This window comes from Pleurodeles waltl, unplaced genomic scaffold, assembly GCF_031143425.1.
Source record: "Pleurodeles waltl isolate 20211129_DDA unplaced genomic scaffold, aPleWal1.hap1.20221129 scaffold_162, whole genome shotgun sequence".
NCBI lineage: Eukaryota > Metazoa > Chordata > Amphibia > Caudata > Salamandridae > Pleurodeles > Pleurodeles waltl.
In genome coordinates, this window is record NW_027149868.1 from 63463 (window position 1) to 77600 (window position 14138).

Here is a 14138-nt window from a genome sequence, read left to right on the forward strand (position 1 = left end):
CTGCAGGTCCTTGTTTACTTCTCTTCCCACATCCCTCAGAAATGAGGATGTGGTCAATTTCATTAGAAAACAGAAGACATCTACCCTTCTGTCCCAGCATTTACTTGGAGCTCGGAATTTTTTTTTTTCTTAATCAGAGGGGAAGATAATGTCTTAATAACAGAGAAGGCGATGGAAACCTAAAGGGCGAAGTCCTCCGCGGCAGATTTGAACCGGCGAATTAAGGGTTACTGTTTTTGCACTACTCTCGGCCGCTCTATCAACTGAGCTACCGAAGGCGGAGACAGCAAAGCTTTCCGTGATGCATTCATCTGTCTTTCAATAATGGTTGTGGCGCAGTTGGGTGCGGGTGCTGCAGTGGAATGAGAAAACTCATGAATACGACCTAGGGCTAGCTCTCCAAATGGCCACTTCCTAGAATGCTTTCTCAGCTACATCTTTTCAACTTAAAGGGGGATTGCTTACCTACCTTAATGTGCTGGGCTGGCTTGAAGGAAAGAAGGGGACCTAGAAATTGAAATTCTACACAAAAGGAAATGTGATCAAAGGGTATGGGGCAAAGGTAGTCCACAGCCCTTTGGAAGCATTTGTGACCAAAGTATGACAGCATGGAAACGTCAAGGAGAGGCCAGAAAGTTAGGGGAGGCATTACGACATGCATCACTACGCACTGAGCATGAAGAACATGCATGTTTAATGCCTCTGTGAATGGAAAGGGAAAAGCAAAATCATGGTCCAATCGCAAGTGATTGGGATAAAGAAGACATTCAGTTTTTCTTAAACCTTCTGTAAGGAGTCTCTGGTTTAGAGGAAGAATTCACATCAATGGCCAAGACAGCTGTGACCGTTTTCTATACCGAGATTGCCAAGATGAACCACCACTTTGGTTTCTTGGGGGAGAAAGATTCTTTTTTCTATAAAGACCGAAAATGAGATAGCCCCATTTCACAAGCTTTCCCAAGGCAAGAGCCGGGCAATGTCGGCGGTGGTCTGGCCCCAGCTGCATGTCATCTCACTTCCTGACCCATGGTGACAGCCTAGGGTTCTGCCAAAAGGCAAGATGAGCCTGGCAAAAGGCTGGAGATGCCGGGGATCGAACCCGGGGCCTCATACATGCAAAGCATGCGCTCTACCACTGAGCTACATCCCCCACGTCCTGGGGTGGGGGTGGGGCGGGCTGACCTTGCTTCACCGAAGGAAATCTGGAATTCTATGTACCTCAAATTCACCACATATGGCACTAGAAAATAAGGTGTCAGATGTGGGATTCCCCATGACTTACATCTGGATTGTATAGCACCATTTTATGGAATAAGGCTCACTCTAGAATGAACAAATGCCCCACATACAACAGCTAGATGCGATCTAAACATGCCAGAGTTTTCAAGGCAACTGGTTAAGGTTACATGAAAGAAGAATATGGTTGAGTGCTGCTTACAAATGTCCTGAGACGAATTAAGGTACTCTTGCTCTTACTGCAGGACACACAGCTATGTTACATAAGCACGTAAAGAGTTGAGATCCAGATGCATCTATTGCTAAGGACGGCACCTTAATTCTGAGTTTTAGTCCATTAAATTCTCAGTTACGTGGGGGAAAAATTCATGTGATCTTTCTGAGAGAGGTGAAAGGTATTCCCTGACTCTTTCGCATGGCTAATTGTAGGGGGTGTGGGTTTAATCACTGGAAAGAAATATTTTCCCACCATTATAACTCCATATGATTTTAATCCAGCGAGTCAATCGTATCGTATTTATATTCCAAGATAAGATAAGCGTTTTTGCCTCCTTTCCTCTTCAAGGGGTATAGACGTATTTCTGGGAGGGTTTGTGCAGCCTTCTGTGCAGTAGGCAGTGCGTCAGTCTCATAATCTGAAAGTCCTGAGTTTGATCCTCAGAGAGGGTATTTCTGTGCTCCTTTTGGCAAGACGAACATCTCAGATTTTCTCCAAATCTGTAAACTATTACTCCACTTCGCATCTTGCTCAGTTTTAGGGAGATGGTGGCTTTCTAAATTCCCTCTCGCATATATATATATATATATATATATATATATATATATGACCGCTCTCATTGTAGGCAAGGAGTAGCTGGGTCGGCTGACAAAACATCTACTTTGGTACAATGAGACTGGAAGTCTTCCAAGTGCCTTCATATATTTAGTCAAGGGTTTGGAATGAATTCTGATCTGCAGGTCCTTGTTTACTTCTCTTCCCACATCCCTCAGAAATGAGGATGTGGTCAATTTCATTAGAAAACAGAAGACATCTACCCTTCTGTCCCAGCATTTACTTGGAGCTCGGAATTTTTTTTTTTCTTAATCAGAGGGGAAGATAATGTCTTAATAACAGAGAAGGCGATGGAAACCTAAAGGGCGAAGTCCTCCGCGGCAGATTTGAACCGGCGAATTAAGGGTTACTGTTTTTGCACTACTCTCGGCCGCTCTATCAACTGAGCTACCGAAGGCGGAGACAGCAAAGCTTTCCGTGATGCATTCATCTGTCTTTCAATAATGGTTGTGGCGCAGTTGGGTGCGGGTGCTGCAGTGGAATGAGAAAACTCATGAATACGACCTAGGGCTAGCTCTCCAAATGGCCACTTCCTAGAATGCTTTCTCAGCTACATCTTTTCAACTTAAAGGGGGATTGCTTACCTACCTTAATGTGCTGGGCTGGCTTGAAGGAAAGAAGGGGACCTAGAAATTGAAATTCTACACAAAAGGAAATGTGATCAAAGGGTATGGGGCAAAGGTAGTCCACAGCCCTTTGGAAGCATTTGTGACCAAAGTATGACAGCATGGAAACGTCAAGGAGAGGCCAGAAAGTTAGGGGAGGCATTACGACATGCATCACTACGCACTGAGCATGAAGAACATGCATGTTTAATGCCTCTGTGAATGGAAAGGGAAAAGCAAAATCATGGTCCAATCGCAAGTGATTGGGATAAAGAAGACATTCAGTTTTTCTTAAACCTTCTGTAAGGAGTCTCTGGTTTAGAGGAAGAATTCACATCAATGGCCAAGACAGCTGTGACCGTTTTCTATACCGAGATTGCCAAGATGAACCACCACTTTGGTTTCTTGGGGGAGAAAGATTCTTTTTTCTATAAAGACCGAAAATGAGATAGCCCCATTTCACAAGCTTTCCCAAGGCAAGAGCCGGGCAATGTCGGCGGTGGTCTGGCCCCAGCTGCATGTCATCTCACTTCCTGACCCATGGTGACAGCCTAGGGTTCTGCCAAAAGGCAAGATGAGCCTGGCAAAAGGCTGGAGATGCCGGGGATCGAACCCGGGGCCTCATACATGCAAAGCATGCGCTCTACCACTGAGCTACATCCCCCACGTCCTGGGGTGGGGGTGGGGCGGGCTGACCTTGCTTCACCGAAGGAAATCTGGAATTCTATGTACCTCAAATTCACCACATATGGCACTAGAAAATAAGGTGTCAGATGTGGGATTCCCCATGACTTACATCTGGATTGTATAGCACCATTTTATGGAATAAGGCTCACTCTAGAATGAACAAATGCCCCACATACAACAGCTAGATGCGATCTAAACATGCCAGAGTTTTCAAGGCAACTGGTTAAGGTTACATGAAAGAAGAATATGGTTGAGTGCTGCTTACAAATGTCCTGAGACGAATTAAGGTACTCTTGCTCTTACTGCAGGACACACAGCTATGTTACATAAGCACGTAAAGAGTTGAGATCCAGATGCATCTATTGCTAAGGACGGCACCTTAATTCTGAGTTTTAGTCCATTAAATTCTCAGTTACGTGGGGGAAAAATTCATGTGATCTTTCTGAGAGAGGTGAAAGGTATTCCCTGACTCTTTCGCATGGCTAATTGTAGGGGGTGTGGGTTTAATCACTGGAAAGAAATATTTTCCCACCATTATAACTCCATATGATTTTAATCCAGCGAGTCAATCGTATCGTATTTATATTCCAAGATAAGATAAGCGTTTTTGCCTCCTTTCCTCTTCAAGGGGTATAGACGTATTTCTGGGAGGGTTTGTGCAGCCTTCTGTGCAGTAGGCAGTGCGTCAGTCTCATAATCTGAAAGTCCTGAGTTTGATCCTCAGAGAGGGTATTTCTGTGCTCCTTTTGGCAAGACGAACATCTCAGATTTTCTCCAAATCTGTAAACTATTACTCCACTTCGCATCTTGCTCAGTTTTAGGGAGATGGTGGCTTTCTAAATTCCCTCTCGCATATATATATATATATATATATATATATATATATATGACCGCTCTCATTGTAGGCAAGGAGTAGCTGGGTCGGCTGACAAAACATCTACTTTGGTACAATGAGACTGGAAGTCTTCCAAGTGCCTTCATATATTTAGTCAAGGGTTTGGAATGAATTCTGATCTGCAGGTCCTTGTTTACTTCTCTTCCCACATCCCTCAGAAATGAGGATGTGGTCAATTTCATTAGAAAACAGAAGACATCTACCCTTCTGTCCCAGCATTTACTTGGAGCTCGGAATTTTTTTTTTTCTTAATCAGAGGGGAAGATAATGTCTTAATAACAGAGAAGGCGATGGAAACCTAAAGGGCGAAGTCCTCCGCGGCAGATTTGAACCGGCGAATTAAGGGTTACTGTTTTTGCACTACTCTCGGCCGCTCTATCAACTGAGCTACCGAAGGCGGAGACAGCAAAGCTTTCCGTGATGCATTCATCTGTCTTTCAATAATGGTTGTGGCGCAGTTGGGTGCGGGTGCTGCAGTGGAATGAGAAAACTCATGAATACGACCTAGGGCTAGCTCTCCAAATGGCCACTTCCTAGAATGCTTTCTCAGCTACATCTTTTCAACTTAAAGGGGGATTGCTTACCTACCTTAATGTGCTGGGCTGGCTTGAAGGAAAGAAGGGGACCTAGAAATTGAAATTCTACACAAAAGGAAATGTGATCAAAGGGTATGGGGCAAAGGTAGTCCACAGCCCTTTGGAAGCATTTGTGACCAAAGTATGACAGCATGGAAACGTCAAGGAGAGGCCAGAAAGTTAGGGGAGGCATTACGACATGCATCACTACGCACTGAGCATGAAGAACATGCATGTTTAATGCCTCTGTGAATGGAAAGGGAAAAGCAAAATCATGGTCCAATCGCAAGTGATTGGGATAAAGAAGACATTCAGTTTTTCTTAAACCTTCTGTAAGGAGTCTCTGGTTTAGAGGAAGAATTCACATCAATGGCCAAGACAGCTGTGACCGTTTTCTATACCGAGATTGCCAAGATGAACCACCACTTTGGTTTCTTGGGGGAGAAAGATTCTTTTTTCTATAAAGACCGAAAATGAGATAGCCCCATTTCACAAGCTTTCCCAAGGCAAGAGCCGGGCAATGTCGGCGGTGGTCTGGCCCCAGCTGCATGTCATCTCACTTCCTGACCCATGGTGACAGCCTAGGGTTCTGCCAAAAGGCAAGATGAGCCTGGCAAAAGGCTGGAGATGCCGGGGATCGAACCCGGGGCCTCATACATGCAAAGCATGCGCTCTACCACTGAGCTACATCCCCCACGTCCTGGGGTGGGGGTGGGGCGGGCTGACCTTGCTTCACCGAAGGAAATCTGGAATTCTATGTACCTCAAATTCACCACATATGGCACTAGAAAAGAAGGTGTCAGATGTGGGATTCCCCATGACTTACATCTGGATTGTATAGCACCATTTTATGGAATAAGGCTCACTCTAGAATGAACAAATGCCCCACATACAACAGCTAGATGCGATCTAAACATGCCAGAGTTTTCAAGGCAACTGGTTAAGGTTACATGAAAGAAGAATATGGTTGAGTGCTGCTTACAAATGTCCTGAGACGAATTAAGGTACTCTTGCTCTTACTGCAGGACACACAGCTATGTTACATAAGCACGTAAAGAGTTGAGATCCAGATGCATCTATTGCTAAGGACGGCACCTTAATTCTGAGTTTTAGTCCATTAAATTCTCAGTTACGTGGGGGAAAAATTCATGTGATCTTTCTGAGAGAGGTGAAAGGTATTCCCTGACTCTTTCGCATGGCTAATTGTAGGGGGTGTGGGTTTAATCACTGGAAAGAAATATTTTCCCACCATTATAACTCCATATGATTTTAATCCAGCGAGTCAATCGTATCGTATTTATATTCCAAGATAAGATAAGCGTTTTTGCCTCCTTTCCTCTTCAAGGGGTATAGACGTATTTCTGGGAGGGTTTGTGCAGCCTTCTGTGCAGTAGGCAGTGCGTCAGTCTCATAATCTGAAAGTCCTGAGTTTGATCCTCAGAGAGGGTATTTCTGTGCTCCTTTTGGCAAGACGAACATCTCAGATTTTCTCCAAATCTGTAAACTATTACTCCACTTCGCATCTTGCTCAGTTTTAGGGAGATGGTGGCTTTCTAAATTCCCTCTCGCATATATATATATATATATATATATATATATATATATGACCGCTCTCATTGTAGGCAAGGAGTAGCTGGGTCGGCTGACAAAACATCTACTTTGGTACAATGAGACTGGAAGTCTTCCAAGTGCCTTCATATATTTAGTCAAGGGTTTGGAATGAATTCTGATCTGCAGGTCCTTGTTTACTTCTCTTCCCACATCCCTCAGAAATGAGGATGTGGTCAATTTCATTAGAAAACAGAAGACATCTACCCTTCTGTCCCAGCATTTACTTGGAGCTCGGAATTTTTTTTTTTCTTAATCAGAGGGGAAGATAATGTCTTAATAACAGAGAAGGCGATGGAAACCTAAAGGGCGAAGTCCTCCGCGGCAGATTTGAACCGGCGAATTAAGGGTTACTGTTTTTGCACTACTCTCGGCCGCTCTATCAACTGAGCTACCGAAGGCGGAGACAGCAAAGCTTTCCGTGATGCATTCATCTGTCTTTCAATAATGGTTGTGGCGCAGTTGGGTGCGGGTGCTGCAGTGGAATGAGAAAACTCATGAATACGACCTAGGGCTAGCTCTCCAAATGGCCACTTCCTAGAATGCTTTCTCAGCTACATCTTTTCAACTTAAAGGGGGATTGCTTACCTACCTTAATGTGCTGGGCTGGCTTGAAGGAAAGAAGGGGACCTAGAAATTGAAATTCTACACAAAAGGAAATGTGATCAAAGGGTATGGGGCAAAGGTAGTCCACAGCCCTTTGGAAGCATTTGTGACCAAAGTATGACAGCATGGAAACGTCAAGGAGAGGCCAGAAAGTTAGGGGAGGCATTACGACATGCATCACTACGCACTGAGCATGAAGAACATGCATGTTTAATGCCTCTGTGAATGGAAAGGGAAAAGCAAAATCATGGTCCAATCGCAAGTGATTGGGATAAAGAAGACATTCAGTTTTTCTTAAACCTTCTGTAAGGAGTCTCTGGTTTAGAGGAAGAATTCACATCAATGGCCAAGACAGCTGTGACCGTTTTCTATACCGAGATTGCCAAGATGAACCACCACTTTGGTTTCTTGGGGGAGAAAGATTCTTTTTTCTATAAAGACCGAAAATGAGATAGCCCCATTTCACAAGCTTTCCCAAGGCAAGAGCCGGGCAATGTCGGCGGTGGTCTGGCCCCAGCTGCATGTCATCTCACTTCCTGACCCATGGTGACAGCCTAGGGTTCTGCCAAAAGGCAAGATGAGCCTGGCAAAAGGCTGGAGATGCCGGGGATCGAACCCGGGGCCTCATACATGCAAAGCATGCGCTCTACCACTGAGCTACATCCCCCACGTCCTGGGGTGGGGGTGGGGCGGGCTGACCTTGCTTCACCGAAGGAAATCTGGAATTCTATGTACCTCAAATTCACCACATATGGCACTAGAAAATAAGGTGTCAGATGTGGGATTCCCCATGACTTACATCTGGATTGTATAGCACCATTTTATGGAATAAGGCTCACTCTAGAATGAACAAATGCCCCACATACAACAGCTAGATGCGATCTAAACATGCCAGAGTTTTCAAGGCAACTGGTTAAGGTTACATGAAAGAAGAATATGGTTGAGTGCTGCTTACAAATGTCCTGAGACGAATTAAGGTACTCTTGCTCTTACTGCAGGACACACAGCTATGTTACATAAGCACGTAAAGAGTTGAGATCCAGATGCATCTATTGCTAAGGACGGCACCTTAATTCTGAGTTTTAGTCCATTAAATTCTCAGTTACGTGGGGGAAAAATTCATGTGATCTTTCTGAGAGAGGTGAAAGGTATTCCCTGACTCTTTCGCATGGCTAATTGTAGGGGGTGTGGGTTTAATCACTGGAAAGAAATATTTTCCCACCATTATAACTCCATATGATTTTAATCCAGCGAGTCAATCGTATCGTATTTATATTCCAAGATAAGATAAGCGTTTTTGCCTCCTTTCCTCTTCAAGGGGTATAGACGTATTTCTGGGAGGGTTTGTGCAGCCTTCTGTGCAGTAGGCAGTGCGTCAGTCTCATAATCTGAAAGTCCTGAGTTTGATCCTCAGAGAGGGTATTTCTGTGCTCCTTTTGGCAAGACGAACATCTCAGATTTTCTCCAAATCTGTAAACTATTACTCCACTTCGCATCTTGCTCAGTTTTAGGGAGATGGTGGCTTTCTAAATTCCCTCTCGCATATATATATATATATATATATATATATATATATGACCGCTCTCATTGTAGGCAAGGAGTAGCTGGGTCGGCTGACAAAACATCTACTTTGGTACAATGAGACTGGAAGTCTTCCAAGTGCCTTCATATATTTAGTCAAGGGTTTGGAATGAATTCTGATCTGCAGGTCCTTGTTTACTTCTCTTCCCACATCCCTCAGAAATGAGGATGTGGTCAATTTCATTAGAAAACAGAAGACATCTACCCTTCTGTCCCAGCATTTACTTGGAGCTCGGAATTTTTTTTTTTCTTAATCAGAGGGGAAGATAATGTCTTAATAACAGAGAAGGCGATGGAAACCTAAAGGGCGAAGTCCTCCGCGGCAGATTTGAACCGGCGAATTAAGGGTTACTGTTTTTGCACTACTCTCGGCCGCTCTATCAACTGAGCTACCGAAGGCGGAGACAGCAAAGCTTTCCGTGATGCATTCATCTGTCTTTCAATAATGGTTGTGGCGCAGTTGGGTGCGGGTGCTGCAGTGGAATGAGAAAACTCATGAATACGACCTAGGGCTAGCTCTCCAAATGGCCACTTCCTAGAATGCTTTCTCAGCTACATCTTTTCAACTTAAAGGGGGATTGCTTACCTACCTTAATGTGCTGGGCTGGCTTGAAGGAAAGAAGGGGACCTAGAAATTGAAATTCTACACAAAAGGAAATGTGATCAAAGGGTATGGGGCAAAGGTAGTCCACAGCCCTTTGGAAGCATTTGTGACCAAAGTATGACAGCATGGAAACGTCAAGGAGAGGCCAGAAAGTTAGGGGAGGCATTACGACATGCATCACTACGCACTGAGCATGAAGAACATGCATGTTTAATGCCTCTGTGAATGGAAAGGGAAAAGCAAAATCATGGTCCAATCGCAAGTGATTGGGATAAAGAAGACATTCAGTTTTTCTTAAACCTTCTGTAAGGAGTCTCTGGTTTAGAGGAAGAATTCACATCAATGGCCAAGACAGCTGTGACCGTTTTCTATACCGAGATTGCCAAGATGAACCACCACTTTGGTTTCTTGGGGGAGAAAGATTCTTTTTTCTATAAAGACCGAAAATGAGATAGCCCCATTTCACAAGCTTTCCCAAGGCAAGAGCCGGGCAATGTCGGCGGTGGTCTGGCCCCAGCTGCATGTCATCTCACTTCCTGACCCATGGTGACAGCCTAGGGTTCTGCCAAAAGGCAAGATGAGCCTGGCAAAAGGCTGGAGATGCCGGGGATCGAACCCGGGGCCTCATACATGCAAAGCATGCGCTCTACCACTGAGCTACATCCCCCACGTCCTGGGGTGGGGGTGGGGCGGGCTGACCTTGCTTCACCGAAGGAAATCTGGAATTCTATGTACCTCAAATTCACCACATATGGCACTAGAAAATAAGGTGTCAGATGTGGGATTCCCCATGACTTACATCTGGATTGTATAGCACCATTTTATGGAATAAGGCTCACTCTAGAATGAACAAATGCCCCACATACAACAGCTAGATGCGATCTAAACATGCCAGAGTTTTCAAGGCAACTGGTTAAGGTTACATGAAAGAAGAATATGGTTGAGTGCTGCTTACAAATGTCCTGAGACGAATTAAGGTACTCTTGCTCTTACTGCAGGACACACAGCTATGTTACATAAGCACGTAAAGAGTTGAGATCCAGATGCATCTATTGCTAAGGACGGCACCTTAATTCTGAGTTTTAGTCCATTAAATTCTCAGTTACGTGGGGGAAAAATTCATGTGATCTTTCTGAGAGAGGTGAAAGGTATTCCCTGACTCTTTCGCATGGCTAATTGTAGGGGGTGTGGGTTTAATCACTGGAAAGAAATATTTTCCCACCATTATAACTCCATATGATTTTAATCCAGCGAGTCAATCGTATCGTATTTATATTCCAAGATAAGATAAGCGTTTTTGCCTCCTTTCCTCTTCAAGGGGTATAGACGTATTTCTGGGAGGGTTTGTGCAGCCTTCTGTGCAGTAGGCAGTGCGTCAGTCTCATAATCTGAAAGTCCTGAGTTTGATCCTCAGAGAGGGTATTTCTGTGCTCCTTTTGGCAAGACGAACATCTCAGATTTTCTCCAAATCTGTAAACTATTACTCCACTTCGCATCTTGCTCAGTTTTAGGGAGATGGTGGCTTTCTAAATTCCCTCTCGCATATATATATATATATATATATATATATATATATATGACCGCTCTCATTGTAGGCAAGGAGTAGCTGGGTCGGCTGACAAAACATCTACTTTGGTACAATGAGACTGGAAGTCTTCCAAGTGCCTTCATATATTTAGTCAAGGGTTTGGAATGAATTCTGATCTGCAGGTCCTTGTTTACTTCTCTTCCCACATCCCTCAGAAATGAGGATGTGGTCAATTTCATTAGAAAACAGAAGACATCTACCCTTCTGTCCCAGCATTTACTTGGAGCTCGGAATTTTTTTTTTTCTTAATCAGAGGGGAAGATAATGTCTTAATAACAGAGAAGGCGATGGAAACCTAAAGGGCGAAGTCCTCCGCGGCAGATTTGAACCGGCGAATTAAGGGTTACTGTTTTTGCACTACTCTCGGCCGCTCTATCAACTGAGCTACCGAAGGCGGAGACAGCAAAGCTTTCCGTGATGCATTCATCTGTCTTTCAATAATGGTTGTGGCGCAGTTGGGTGCGGGTGCTGCAGTGGAATGAGAAAACTCATGAATACGACCTAGGGCTAGCTCTCCAAATGGCCACTTCCTAGAATGCTTTCTCAGCTACATCTTTTCAACTTAAAGGGGGATTGCTTACCTACCTTAATGTGCTGGGCTGGCTTGAAGGAAAGAAGGGGACCTAGAAATTGAAATTCTACACAAAAGGAAATGTGATCAAAGGGTATGGGGCAAAGGTAGTCCACAGCCCTTTGGAAGCATTTGTGACCAAAGTATGACAGCATGGAAACGTCAAGGAGAGGCCAGAAAGTTAGGGGAGGCATTACGACATGCATCACTACGCACTGAGCATGAAGAACATGCATGTTTAATGCCTCTGTGAATGGAAAGGGAAAAGCAAAATCATGGTCCAATCGCAAGTGATTGGGATAAAGAAGACATTCAGTTTTTCTTAAACCTTCTGTAAGGAGTCTCTGGTTTAGAGGAAGAATTCACATCAATGGCCAAGACAGCTGTGACCGTTTTCTATACCGAGATTGCCAAGATGAACCACCACTTTGGTTTCTTGGGGGAGAAAGATTCTTTTTTCTATAAAGACCGAAAATGAGATAGCCCCATTTCACAAGCTTTCCCAAGGCAAGAGCCGGGCAATGTCGGCGGTGGTCTGGCCCCAGCTGCATGTCATCTCACTTCCTGACCCATGGTGACAGCCTAGGGTTCTGCCAAAAGGCAAGATGAGCCTGGCAAAAGGCTGGAGATGCCGGGGATCGAACCCGGGGCCTCATACATGCAAAGCATGCGCTCTACCACTGAGCTACATCCCCCACGTCCTGGGGTGGGGGTGGGGCGGGCTGACCTTGCTTCACCGAAGGAAATCTGGAATTCTATGTACCTCAAATTCACCACATATGGCACTAGAAAATAAGGTGTCAGATGTGGGATTCCCCATGACTTACATCTGGATTGTATAGCACCATTTTATGGAATAAGGCTCACTCTAGAATGAACAAATGCCCCACATACAACAGCTAGATGCGATCTAAACATGCCAGAGTTTTCAAGGCAACTGGTTAAGGTTACATGAAAGAAGAATATGGTTGAGTGCTGCTTACAAATGTCCTGAGACGAATTAAGGTACTCTTGCTCTTACTGCAGGACACACAGCTATGTTACATAAGCACGTAAAGAGTTGAGATCCAGATGCATCTATTGCTAAGGACGGCACCTTAATTCTGAGTTTTAGTCCATTAAATTCTCAGTTACGTGGGGGAAAAATTCATGTGATCTTTCTGAGAGAGGTGAAAGGTATTCCCTGACTCTTTCGCATGGCTAATTGTAGGGGGTGTGGGTTTAATCACTGGAAAGAAATATTTTCCCACCATTATAACTCCATATGATTTTAATCCAGCGAGTCAATCGTATCGTATTTATATTCCAAGATAAGATAAGCGTTTTTGCCTCCTTTCCTCTTCAAGGGGTATAGACGTATTTCTGGGAGGGTTTGTGCAGCCTTCTGTGCAGTAGGCAGTGCGTCAGTCTCATAATCTGAAAGTCCTGAGTTTGATCCTCAGAGAGGGTATTTCTGTGCTCCTTTTGGCAAGACGAACATCTCAGATTTTCTCCAAATCTGTAAACTATTACTCCACTTCGCATCTTGCTCAGTTTTAGGGAGATGGTGGCTTTCTAAATTCCCTCTCGCATATATATATATATATATATATATATATATATATATGACCGCTCTCATTGTAGGCAAGGAGTAGCTGGGTCGGCTGACAAAACATCTACTTTGGTACAATGAGACTGGAAGTCTTCCAAGTGCCTTCATATATTTAGTCAAGGGTTTGGAATGAATTCTGATCTGCAGGTCCTTGTTTACTTCTCTTCCCACATCCCTCAGAAATGAGGATGTGGTCAATTTCATTAGAAAACAGAAGACATCTACCCTTCTGTCCCAGCATTTACTTGGAGCTCGGAATTTTTTTTTTTCTTAATCAGAGGGGAAGATAATGTCTTAATAACAGAGAAGGCGATGGAAACCTAAAGGGCGAAGTCCTCCGCGGCAGATTTGAACCGGCGAATTAAGGGTTACTGTTTTTGCACTACTCTCGGCCGCTCTATCAACTGAGCTACCGAAGGCGGAGACAGCAAAGCTTTCCGTGATGCATTCATCTGTCTTTCAATAATGGTTGTGGCGCAGTTGGGTGCGGGTGCTGCAGTGGAATGAGAAAACTCATGAATACGACCTAGGGCTAGCTCTCCAAATGGCCACTTCCTAGAATGCTTTCTCAGCTACATCTTTTCAACTTAAAGGGGGATTGCTTACCTACCTTAATGTGCTGGGCTGGCTTGAAGGAAAGAAGGGGACCTAGAAATTGAAATTCTACACAAAAGGAAATGTGATCAAAGGGTATGGGGCAAAGGTAGTCCACAGCCCTTTGGAAGCATTTGTGACCAAAGTATGACAGCATGGAAACGTCAAGGAGAGGCCAGAAAGTTAGGGGAGGCATTACGACATGCATCACTACGCACTGAGCATGAAGAACATGCATGTTTAATGCCTCTGTGAATGGAAAGGGAAAAGCAAAATCATGGTCCAATCGCAAGTGATTGGGATAAAGAAGACATTCAGTTTTTCTTAAACCTTCTGTAAGGAGTCTCTGGTTTAGAGGAAGAATTCACATCAATGGCCAAGACAGCTGTGACCGTTTTCTATACCGAGATTGCCAAGATGAACCACCACTTTGGTTTCTTGGGGGAGAAAGATTCTTTTTTCTATAAAGACCGAAAATGAGATAGCCCCATTTCACAAGCTTTCCCAAGGCAAGAGCCGGGCAATGTCGGCGGTGGTCTGGCCCCAGCTGCATGTCATCTCACTT

General features: G+C 44.3%; 6 non-coding genes across 6 annotated transcripts; all 6 read right to left on the reverse strand.

The window, feature by feature from the left end:
• Positions 1-1078: 1078 nt before the first annotated feature.
• TRNAA-UGC (transfer RNA alanine (anticodon UGC)) lies at positions 1079-1150 on the reverse strand. Its single transcript has one exon. It is a non-coding gene; the product is annotated as a tRNA-Ala (tRNA).
• Positions 1151-3265: 2115 nt separating this feature from the next.
• On the reverse strand, positions 3266-3337 carry TRNAA-UGC (transfer RNA alanine (anticodon UGC)). Its single transcript has one exon. It is a non-coding gene; the product is annotated as a tRNA-Ala (tRNA).
• A 2115-nt stretch (positions 3338-5452) lies between these two features.
• On the reverse strand, positions 5453-5524 carry TRNAA-UGC (transfer RNA alanine (anticodon UGC)). Its single transcript has one exon. It is a non-coding gene; the product is annotated as a tRNA-Ala (tRNA).
• A 2115-nt stretch (positions 5525-7639) lies between these two features.
• TRNAA-UGC (transfer RNA alanine (anticodon UGC)) lies at positions 7640-7711 on the reverse strand. Its single transcript has one exon. It is a non-coding gene; the product is annotated as a tRNA-Ala (tRNA).
• Positions 7712-9824: 2113 nt separating this feature from the next.
• Positions 9825-9896, reverse strand: TRNAA-UGC (transfer RNA alanine (anticodon UGC)). Its single transcript has one exon. It is a non-coding gene; the product is annotated as a tRNA-Ala (tRNA).
• A 2115-nt stretch (positions 9897-12011) lies between these two features.
• Positions 12012-12083, reverse strand: TRNAA-UGC (transfer RNA alanine (anticodon UGC)). Its single transcript has one exon. It is a non-coding gene; the product is annotated as a tRNA-Ala (tRNA).
• Positions 12084-14138: the final 2055 nt, after the last annotated feature.